The sequence below is a fragment of the Muscardinus avellanarius genome (genome assembly GCF_963383645.1).
Source record: "Muscardinus avellanarius genome assembly, chromosome: 11".
NCBI classification, from domain to species: Eukaryota; Metazoa; Chordata; class Mammalia; order Rodentia; family Gliridae; genus Muscardinus; species Muscardinus avellanarius.
In genome coordinates, this window is record NC_137797.1 from 33,942,943 (window position 1) to 33,955,175 (window position 12,233).

Consider the following 12,233-nt stretch of genomic DNA (forward strand, 5'->3'; position numbering starts at 1 on the left):
CAAGTGTGCACCACCATGCCTGGCATCTGCTATTTCTTTACTGTTCCTAGTTCTTGTATTTTCAAGGTTCTCAGGCTTGTTTTTCTGAGGTCTTGGGTATTTTGTGGGTATTATGTCTCATCTACTCTTAGCAGTAGCAATTTAGAGGTGTCAGCAGATAAGCAGTGTTTTTTCCAGTGGTGAAGGTTGGGTAATGGAGAAGCTGGGATGATGGGTACAGGAGTCGGTATGGTAGAGCATATGATTAGGTTGTGTAAGAATTTAAGTATAATAAGGTAGTATCTGGTTGAGAATGAGAGAAGGTTAGATAGTAGTAGTTTTATAGTTAGTAGAGTATTTAAGTATGGAGATATGAAATAACTTGAATATTACTCAAAAAGATACAGTAAGGAAAAATAATTTTTTAGAGAAGAGCATAGATAGCCTAGAGTGAGGAAGTTTGTAAAAGAAATGGGGAGAAGGAGCAAACAAACATGAGTAAAGTAACAAAACAAGATACAAATGCTAACAATTATACATCAAATACACAAAAATCAACAACCAAAAGATAAAAAAGAATAAGAACAAAAGAAAAAATAAAGGACAAAATAAAATAAAATAAAAAGAACTAGTGACAGTATAGGACAACAAAGCAAACCAACCAAACAAACAAAAAACCCAAATAAACAAAAGAAAAAAAGCAATACTCCTATTAATTTATCAGTTTAGAGCTGGGCCCATATAATATCTATATGTCTGATCACTATGGTAGCTTCTGGAGTATAATCCATTTTCTCTTATTTGCTCTGTACCCTATTGTCAGCTATTGAACCCACTCTCTAGGTGCTTTCTCCCCTCTCTCACCTCCAACAGCTTTGTGTATATGTATGAAGGCTTTGGGTGTCACTGTTAATGACTTCTGTGTAAGTCCAGGATTCTGTAAATTTCCAGCCTATGGTCTGGGCCCTGGGCCTCTGTGCTCTCCAACCAGGGCTCAGGCCTGAGCTTCCCTACCCACACTGATGTCTGTGCTTCCTTACATGTGCAGGGGCAGAGGTCATCCAGTGTAGTCTTAGAATGACCCTCTGTGACCCTGTGCAGGTACTACACCTTGAGCACCTTTCCTGTGTCCCTGGAGGTTCTAACTGAACTAGCCCACCCAGTCCCACAGATTCTCTGAGCAGTCTTTCACCAGTACCAAGTAACAGCAGTACTGAGTAATGCAAGCAGTTACCTGGCTGCCCTGCTCCAGGTTTCTGGAGGGCTTGCTGTGCTGTGGCGGATGCCACCTCTGGTGAGTGCAGGGGCTTTTTCTGTATCCCTGAAGTGTGATGCTGGATACTGCTTGCCACTTAAGATGTTGAAGCTCTGTGGCTGCATTCAAGCTCTTGGATTGTTTTTCTAGATTTCTTGGGGCTGCTGCTTGGATGTTGGCCAGAGTCGGGACTTGGGTTTGAGCCCACGACCCGCAATGGTGCCAGTGGCCAGGCTGCATCCACAGTGGGTCCATCATGTGCTCTGGCTTTTTGCAGTGGATCTTGCCAATCTCGCAAGATCCACTTGCACTGGATTCCTTCTGCTGTGATTCCTGGTTTCTCTTTTGGTTCATGAGCTATATTTATTTTGTCAAGACACTGCCTTCTTGGTAGTTGAACTTTGTTTCAGCTACTGAGACGTCCTGTGTCCCACAGTCACCATTTTGAATCCCCTTTTGAAATCTTGTTGTTTCTGACCTTTAAAGTCTGTTTCATTCTCTTACACACACACACACACACACACACATCACAAATATTTTTTATGAGTAAGGAGTTTAATTCTTGGTAAACTCTTTTTCTTTCATTTATAGCATCTGGCTCAGAAACTCCCTAATAAGCCAGGAAACTTAACCACAGATGCCAGCACTGAACGTAACAAAAGCACAGGATCAACATCAAAGAACTTTGGAAGATTTGCAACAACATTTAATAAAAAGAATGGATGCCTCAGACACCTAAGTGTCCAAAAGAGCCAGAACTTAGAAATGAAAATGTAGAAATGAGTCAACTTATGCTGAGTGTCATATTTTCCAAGTCCTCTCATTCTTCAGTGGCCTTCCATAAACCCAAATATGTCTCTTTCTCTGATCTTGTGAACCCAAATTAACTTGCATCCAAGCAGCTTTCCCTTTCCCCACTCCCATTCTATTTGAAACTCTCACGGAGTCTGAGAAAAGAACATCTACAATTTGAGCATTTTGTGAGTTGGGTTTTCTTTTGTAGTAACAATGCTCTCTTCCACACATATCATTCCAGAAAATACATTTTCTTGATCAACATCATCACTGATATATTCCAAATCAAGTGATCACACAACTTAGCAGAGGGAAGATTTATTTGCTCATGGTTTTTTGAGATTTGGGGGTCCAATCTACATGAAGCTGAGGTCTGCATAACTCAGGTGAGGAGGTGGGAAACCGGGAGAGAGGAAGGTTCTGCTCTCATATCATGGAGGCTGAAAGCAGACATAACAAGCAAGCAAGGGTATTCAAGAAAAAAAAGCACAAAAATATGGAACCAACCTAGGTCTCCATCAACAGATGGATGGATTGCAAAATTATGAGAAATACATGCAATGGAATTCTTGCTAATCAGGAATATAATAATATTTTGTTTAATTTTAAAAGCTATTTTTAATATTCCTCCACAATAGCAACTAAATGTTTCATATTTAAATATATTCCTGCATAAAGTGGAAAAAATAAACTCAGCCTTGTTGACAGTTTATTTCTTGGGCTGACTCTATTACAAAGTCAATTAAAGACAAACATCCTGAAGAATAAATAAACATAGCCCTTCATCACCTCTGCAGGTTTAACAATTCCCTAATAAAGAATAAGCTATGCTATTAGGCCAAGAAGTGTCATCTAAGCACAATACACTGAGTGATCACTTTTTAAAATTTGTTATAACTGCTGTATATACATCTATAAATATACTTTAGTTTCCTTATGAAGAACAACAGCATGGCAAAATCATATTAAAAGTTCTCAGAACTGAGAGTAATTTGTATAAAGACTCATGATGAGATTTCAAGTTAATTGTTTCTATTGGGATTGTGGGGACATCCAATTAGAGCCTCCTTGAAGCTTTCTAAATATATGCATGCTATGATCCTTTGCTGGATAAGCACTGTGGTTTTATTACTGCTTAGCTCTCATACAATGTCATTTGTAAAATGTCAATCCTGTAATGTCTTTGCTTATGAGCAGTTCCACACTGGAATGCTGCAGCTGAATCTCTTGGTTCACTGAAGATAGAGTACAGAGCATTACTTAAAGATATCTTAGAAAAACTGCCTCCGCGAGGTATTCCAACATGCACCTGAATTATCATTCAAAAAATATGGCTAGACCTTGTAGAAATCATGGTGTATAAAATTTTGCTACAAAAGGTATACAAGGACATAAAAGGTTAAAGTTACAGAGCTAAAAGATTAGATCAGCTTCTTCAGAGCAGTGCTATTTTAACTTTGTTTTAATTTTTGAAGGATAACTTGCAGGCCTTGCTGAGAGAAGCACTCTACAGAAACTGAAAGAAAATGATAGAAAAATGTAGTAAACTTTTTAAGTCCTTAAGGAACTCAAAAACCATTTTGCAAAAATCCAGCCACTGCAGCCTAATGAATAAACACGCACATTAATCTATGAAAATATTTTACAGATGCCACACAAACAGGCCAGAATTATGGCTTCTGTATCTGAAAAGCTAATTAAAAAGTTAAAAACACTGTACCAGCCTAAAATCAAATTCAAATAGTAGTAAACAGGGTAGCAGACATTGAGATCATATCATAAAATGTTAAATAAGATTGAAAATCCATTCAAATGAATAGTTTAAAAGTAACTGGCAAAAGCTAACTTCTGTAATATGAACTCTCAGGTGAGGCTCTAAAATAATATGAATGTTAAAAATGTATTTTGTCTACCAAAATACAAGTTTACTGTGATATTTATCAAAAAACATCTGGGTAATATTGAATATGTTGTCAGCATATAAGTTTATATCTTTTCTCAGTTTTTACATGAAAAAAACACTTATGGGAAAATATAAGAGTCTTCATTATACAAATAGAGTTATTTCCAATGATCTGTTCAGGACAAATGTATAATAGAGCTTTAAAATCCATGGGAGGCTCTACAGAGATGCCCTAAATAGCAAGCAAATCACAATAACAGAGACTCTGCAGTCCCAGTATTGGAAGACTTGAAATATATTGTTGTTTTCTAAGACTTTTTAGACTTTTTTGGAAATATTTATTTTCTTCTAATTTATATTTTTTTCTTTTTCAGATACAGTGTTTCAACTGAACTTTCATGTAATAGTGCCAGACATTTTCATTCCATAATGGAACTTTAAAGAATGTATTTTGTGTTATTGAATACAACTTTTCACCTTTGAGCTATTTATAGTTTGAAATTTAAATGTCTCTCAAAGGCTCATATGTTAAAGGCCTATGGTGGTGACCTAATTAATATTAATTTTTCATCTAAAGAGCCTACATGAGAAAAGATAAAATGATTAAGATGGTCATGCAACTATTATAGTCAGAGTCAGTGATTAATAATATAAGCTATGAAGTATGAAGATATCCTTGACATTCTCCAATAGAAAGTCATTTTGTTGGTGAAATCAAATTGAAAACTTGCCTTTCCTTTAAAAAGAATAAAATAATAGCATTTGCAAAAAGATGGAAGGAACTGGAGAACTATGTTAAGTGAAATTAGTCAAGCACAGAAAGAGAAGGGACATATGTTTTCTCTAATATGTCTAAGCTAGGGAGTAGTGGTAATACCAGAGGGACTCCAGATGATGGAGGGAAAATCTCAGCCAAGGTAGAATGGAAGGATAGGAGAGGAAGAAAGCTGAGGTTGTTCAATGGAGGAGCTACATTCAAATATGTGTAATAGTATAAATATAACATGGTTAACCTGGACACTCTTTATTGGGAGGGGTGAAGGGAAATGGGGGGGAGGGCACAAAGCACAATCTAAATGTACACCATTTTCAATATGTTCCACTTATAAATAAAATAAAATATGGAAAAAATAAAACTAGAAGAAAATTAAATAAATAAATAAATAAATAAATAAATAAATAAATAGAGTCAGAATAGAAACAAACCAACACACCACTTCAAGGCAAATAAAAAACTCAGGCAGTAGTCAGTAGGTTCTCATAGAGTCAGAAAGCAGCAACACTACACATATTCAGATGGCCAGACCACTTCTTTTCTTTTCTCTCTTTCTTTCTTTCTTTCTTTTTTCTTTCTTTCTTTCTTTCTTTCTTTCTTCCTTCCTTCCTTCCTTCCTTCCTTCCTTCCTTCCTTCCTTCCTTTCTCTTTCTCTCTTTCTTTTTCTTTTCTTTTTTTTGCAGTACTGGAGATTGAACCCAGGAGTATTCTACATTGTAGCTATACCTCAGACCTGTTTTTTACTCTTTATTTTGAAACAGGGTCTCACTAAGTTGCAGAGAGTCTCACTAAGTAGCTGAGGCTGGCCGAGAACCTGTGACCTTCTCTCCTCAGCCTACCAAGTACTAGGATTACAAGCATGCACCACCACGCCTGGCTAACCAGATTGTGTGTGTGTGTGTGTGTGTGTGTGTGTGTGTGTGTGTGTGTGCGTGTGTGTGGTACTGGGGTTGGAAACCAGGGAAATTCTACTTCTCAGTTGCACTCCCAGCCCTACTTTTTATTTTTTATTTTGAAACAGGATCTCACCGAGTTGCAAAGGGCCTCACTAAGTAGCTGAGGCTGGCCACAAACTGTGATCCTCCTCCTATCTCAGCCTTCTAAATGCTGGGATTATGTGCCACCACACCCGGCACCAGATCATTTCTAACCAATGGGTTTGGCTAGAATATATTCTGTAAAGTAGATGAATTTAAGCAGTTATAATAAAAATTTGAGGACATTTGTTATTGCATAATGTAAGATAACAAGTCATTAATTTCTTCAATATATTTTTTCAGCATTTAAAAATATTTTAAAATAAGTTGATTCTTTATAAAATAGAGAAATAATGAATTGATGAGTTTTAGCTTACTTAAAATTTTTAGTGCATCTTAAGACTCTTAAAGAAATGATAGTTTCTTTTGTGTGGTCCTGGGGATTGAACCCAGGGGCATATTACTTCTGAGCTACATCCCCAGCCTGATTTTATTCTTTATTTTGAAATAGGGTATCACTAAGTTGCAGAGGGCCTCACTAAGTAGTGAGACTGTCAGAACTGTGATCTTCCTGTTTCAGCCTCCTAAGTACTGGAATTACAAGCGTGTGCCACCATGCCCGGCATAAAAAAAATGCCAATTTTAATTAGTAAATTGGTTCTTTGAAATAAAATGATGTGATCACAGTAGAGAATAAAAAGTAAGGCCTAATTGAGAACAGGAGGTAGCACCCATAGATATCTATGAGATGTGAGGTACTGGTGATGTAAAATGAGGGGGAAGAGATGTGAAAATACAAGTAAGAGTCAGGAAACAGAAATGTGTTTGACATGGAAGAACTTAGAAGATCTCGGTGTGACTAGACACCAGTGAACAGGCCAGCATGGAATGAGGTGTGGTTGGAAAAGTTGAACCAACATAAATTTGGCCCACATCAGCCTGGACACTTGAAAGTTAGGCCCAAAGTGGCTTTCCTATGGAATGAACATAGACGGATGTAAAAGCAGATTATAATGTAAATCAAGAATATACCCTTATAACCAAGCCTCAGCCAATGATTGCAACTAAATTCCCAGCCAATCAAAGACTAAAACTTGTCAAAATATGACCATACAAGGTGATGGCCAACTGCAGCTAATCCAGTTTTCTGTATGTATATCATTTTATTTTCTCTAGTTATAAATATAACCTGCCTGTGTGATATGATAGGGGAATTCTGAACCATCTTTGGATGTGGAATGCTTTCCCAGTTTCAAAACTGTTGTCCTTCTCAAGAAAACTTCGTTAGATTTATCTTGGCTTAGTTGTTCTTCGAAGGGAGTGTTGGAAAAGTCTGAATTTTGCAGGGATTTTCAGATCATGTCAAGCATTTTGGTCTTTTACTATAAGCACAATGAGAAGGATTTCCCTGTTTTAAAGGATTTTAAGCTGAGAAATAATGTGTTCAGAAAAATGTTTTGCAATCACAGTAGAAAAATGAATGGAAAGGAAAAAGGTTCAGAGAGAAACTGAGTTGGCCTTCTAGTAGTGCATATGAGGACCCTCTCGGGGTGGTCTAATTAAGAGGTGATGATGTCTTGGATTAGGTTAATGGTCGGAGATAGAAAAACACATACTCTGGGAATACAATTGACTAGAGTTGATGGAAGTTTTAGGATGAGTTGGTGGTAAAGAAAATTGCTCAAATTACTCTTGCACTTTGTACTTGGCATTAACTACAATTTTCTCAGTGATGGGGCTGTTAAACAAGAAAGTGGGATTGGGAAAAGACTTGGAGTGATGAAGGGTGAAGAAGAGTTGGCTTGGGGCATGTTAACTATGGGTCCTTTTAAGGTTTCATGTTCAGATTTTGGATGACAGATCTCTAACCCATTGCTCAAATAAGATTTTGGTTCAAGATCCAAATCCAGGAGCCTTGATATAAAAGTAGCATTTACAGTTATTTCTAGTGATGATATCACTGAGAGTGTACAGAAGGAGGAGGAGGAAGGAAAGGTGGAGATGGAGGAGGAGGAGAAGAAGAAGAAGAAGAAGAAGAAGAAGAAGAAGAAGAAGGAGGAGGAGGAGGAGGAGGAGGAGGAGGAGGAGGAGGAGGAGGAGGAGGAGGAGGAGGAGGAGAAAGACTATATGTAGAATATCAAGAAATCATATATAAACCTATCTATTATCTGAATTTCCAAGGAAAGAGAATATAATTTGGGATTTGTTTTAATTCATTTTAATATAATTATGAGAAATTAAATAAAAATATTTAGAATGAAACCGAAAAGGATAATGACCTTCATAAAAGTTTCCTTAATGACAGATTTTTTAGTTCCCATGGATGTCAATATAATTAATACAATTCCAAGAGATTTTTCTGGGAGTCAGTACATATAAGCTATAAGTTGATTATCTGACCCTCTGGGGAGCAAATAATAAGTTACCATGATAATTGACTTAAATTGATTATGCCCTTCTTGTTCATTGTTAAACATGGTGTTAAATTAAATTTTCCTTTTCAGATTAAGAGTAGTGGCTGTGTTTTCTGGTTCTTAAAGGCTATTTCCTGCTAAAAAGCTGCAGGAAATATTTTACTTCCAGAGTGTAAGTAAATCAGATATTGTAAGAGAATTCCTCAGGCCAAAAGAGTTTATTTAGAAAGTTAAAGTATTACTGTTAAACGTAAACACTATTGCATTAATTAGTGCCTTCAAGTATTTGGTTTCAATGAAAACCTTTCCAAGTTTCTCAAGGGTACTTCCAGACAGAGCCCCACATTTCATTTCGAGGAAGTATTAGCGAACAAATTGAGATACTCTCAAACATTGGAGCCAGGAAATCTTTTAGAGTAGAAAACCTCCTACTGCATTTGTCATATTAAAATCCAATTATGCACTGAGAAAAGAGAAAGAAATGCAGTAAATTGGAGAACAACATATGTTCAGCATAAACACACATATACTACAAACAGGCTTAAATATCACATATTAAATCTTCCAAGATTTTTTTCTTGGAAATCAGAAGAAAAAGCATGTAGTGAATGTTAAGCAAAACTTAAGAGTTTTAAAACATTAATTCCAAGTCATGAAGCAATAAAATCAGTATCATTTGAACTGATCCATTTCCTATATCATGACTTTCTCTTATGCAATACATATTCTAGTGACCACCAAACACAGGCTAGAAATATGATAAATTTTTTTGTGTGTTGTTAGCATTTTTCAGCTATACCTCTATAGGAATAAAAAAAAGCAGAACATATAAGTGTAAGCAAAGTTCCTTAAAATAGCAATGGTGGGTGAACCATTTCAGTTCTTTTTTTTCCCCTCGAAGTTTCTTCTCTTTTATTTTTTTTTACAACAAAATATTTTATTTGTGCCTACTCACATAAATTTTAAAAAACATTAAAAATTTGGCAATATTTAAAGGAGAAATTCTGGGATGCTGCAGAAATATTCACAGATATTGCATAGTATAGACTTCTTTTTACTATAATCTCCTGGAAGCTCACTTGATCTTCTTTATTATTTTTTTAATTTTTTATTGGTGCATTGTAGTCACAACTCTTAATGTCTTCTCTTTTAAAGCAATGGAAGACTTAAGCCAGGCATGGTGGCGCATGCTTGTAATCCCTGAGCTTGGGAGGCTGAGACAGGAGGATCGTGCAGGTTCGAAGCCAGCCTCAGCTGGCTTAAGAGAGAGAGAGAGACCCTGTTTCCAAATAAAATATAAAATAGGTCTGAGAGTGTTGCCCGGAGGTAGAAGGCCCCTGGGTTCCATCCCCAGTACCACCAAAAGAAAAAAAAAAAAAAACAATGGAAGACTTAGTCAACATGACAACTGCTTCCAAAGGGGTTTGTCAAATTTGTAACTACACTTCTTTGGGTTTACTCCTGCTCAACCCTCATCCTGGGCTTTCTGATCTTGCTCTTTACTTTAGTCAAATGAGCTAAATCAGGAATAATCTAAAATATTCTAAAATTTTGCTTATAAAAATGTTATTCATCTATTACAGTTAGATGGGAAATATCCCCTGAAGAGTTCATGGATTGATGTTTAGAGTTGTTCATGAGCGTTTATGAGGGTTGAAATCTCATCAGTAGATAAATCCATTGCAATGAATTTACTGGGTGGTACTCAGGCAAGTGGGGTGTGACTAGAGAAGGAGGTTCCTCGGAGGTGTGGTCATAGGGACTGTTCTTTTGCCTTTGGATCCCCTTGCTTGCTGGGTTCCAGCCTCTACAATGTGAGAACAGAGCCTTGCTCTCTCCCTCTGTCTGCTTCCTGTTACCATGCCCTGAGGTCCACAGATGCTGTCTCCACATGGACTGAATCCCCAAATTCCCCAAACTGTGAGCAAATAAATCTTTCTTCCTCTAATCTGTGTGGTTATTGTTTTATAGCATAAATCTTTCTTCCTCTAATCTGTGTGGTTATTGTTTTATAGCATAGAGGTGAGAATGATGACTGAGACATCAACCTGCAAAGATTTACATAGAGAATAGATATATAATATTCCTCCCTGCTAGAAATTTTACTGCTGTTTTTATATAACATCCTCATTAAAATTGTCAGAATTTATTAGATACCTTTGCTGCAGAATCCATGCTAGATATGTGTTCAAATCTTTTTCTAACTGCCTCTAAATCCCAGTGATTCCCTTCCATAGTTAGTTAATGCTATCATCTTAGAGATCATAAGTTCTCTGTAGACAGAAACTGGATTTAGTTTAGCACAGCTTCTACACAAAACAGAAAGTCGGTAAATAGTGCTTTAATGTGTGGGGCCCCTTTTATAAGTATTCTGCAGAATAGGCAATACAGTAAGTGCTGAAAAGCACTTTGGTATCAGCTTATTTGTTCATGGCTGAATACATGAAATCATCCAAGAATGGTGCACAGCTCTGTTAGCTGGTTGCAGTGAGTGGAGTTCTTAATTGGTGTCAGGAATGATATAGCAGGTAACTTTCAAATTGGATTTTGGTCTTCCGGAATTAAGATTGTGACAGTTAACAGACTCATCCATTGGAGTAAAACCAGAAAGTTCCATTGTCTTCATGGATGGTGGAAGAAACAGAAGGTAAAGAAATGATTTAGTCCTCTTTGGAGGGCAAAGGGTCCTAATTAGCAAGGAATAGTAATGTGAAAACTCCTTAGCCTGGCATTCAGGTCCTGTATGCCTAGGATTCTGTTTCTCTCTCTAGCTCATGTTGCTCATCTCTTTGCATAGGAGATGGCCCAGCTCTCCAAATAGGCCCAGCTTTCTCTGATGTCAAGCGTTTGGACATTCTGTTTCTGTCTAATAATCCTTATGCCTACTTCTTATTTCTCTATACCCTCTTTTATCCCAGGAATATAAACATGTGGATAAGTTTAATTGGCTTAAATGTCACCTTCTATAGGATGCCTTTGTGTCTGCCGAAAGCACAGTAGGAACCCTAGCACCTTGTTCTCCCCATCAGGACATACTCACCGCATTGGAATTGTCTCCCACTGAGCTTCTCTCACCTCTCGATTCTGAACATCTTGAGCACCTACTAGGCTAATGGTCACTGTGGTGGTTCATTTTATGTTTCAAGTAGGCTAGGAAACAGTACCCAGTTACTTGGTCAAACATTATTCTAGGTGTTTCTGTGAAGATATTTTAATGAGATTAACACTTAAATCAGTAGACTTTTAATAAAGTAGACTATCTTCCATAATGTGAAGAGGTCTGATCCAAACTTTTGAAGGTCTTAAAAAGACTAACTTACTTAAAGGAAAAGGGAATTTTGCCAGCCAAGTGTCTCCACACTTTTCTTTGCACCTCACCCCTGGGTCTCCAGCCTAGTGGCCTGCCCTGAGGTTTTCAGAGTTGCCTGCCTCATAATTTCATGGAGCCATTCTCAAACTCACTCTCTCTCTCTCTCTCTCTCTCTCTCTCTCTCTCTCTCTCTCTATCTCTATCTCTATCTCTATCTCTATCTCTCCCCTGCCCTCCCTCTTTCTCTTCCTCTTGTTACTATAGAGAAGGCTGGCTAATAAAGTCACAAGTTTATTTCTCTAACACTAAACTCAGTGCTCAAATGGTAAAATAAAATTTGATTAGGTTGAAATAGATTAAATCAATCTGACTTATGGGGAAGAAAATCATTGCAGATATATTGTAAAGACTTCTCATTTAAGAGTCAGAAGTCTGCACTGGTCAAACTACTATAAGCAATGATTGATTTTTTACTAACCTTGGAGTTCCCTTTTTTTCTGATCTACTGAAGACAATAGAGGGAATAAAAGATAATACATCTTCTCATCCATTCGCACTTTAGTCCCTGGCTTGCATCTACCTGGTATTCTATTTGGTGACAGAATTGACTTTTATCAATCATGAGGGGGCTTGTACAATAGACTTTAACACAAAAGACAATGTGGAAGAGAAGGTGACTGACTAGCTCTGGTTTTGGACAGATTATCATAGGTTTCTCTAGTCAATAGAAAAAGATGCTCAAAAAGGAAACCCCATCTCTCTGTCTTTCTGTCTCAAAACACCTATATCACAGTAAATTTAATTTACTATGCCACTTGGAATTAT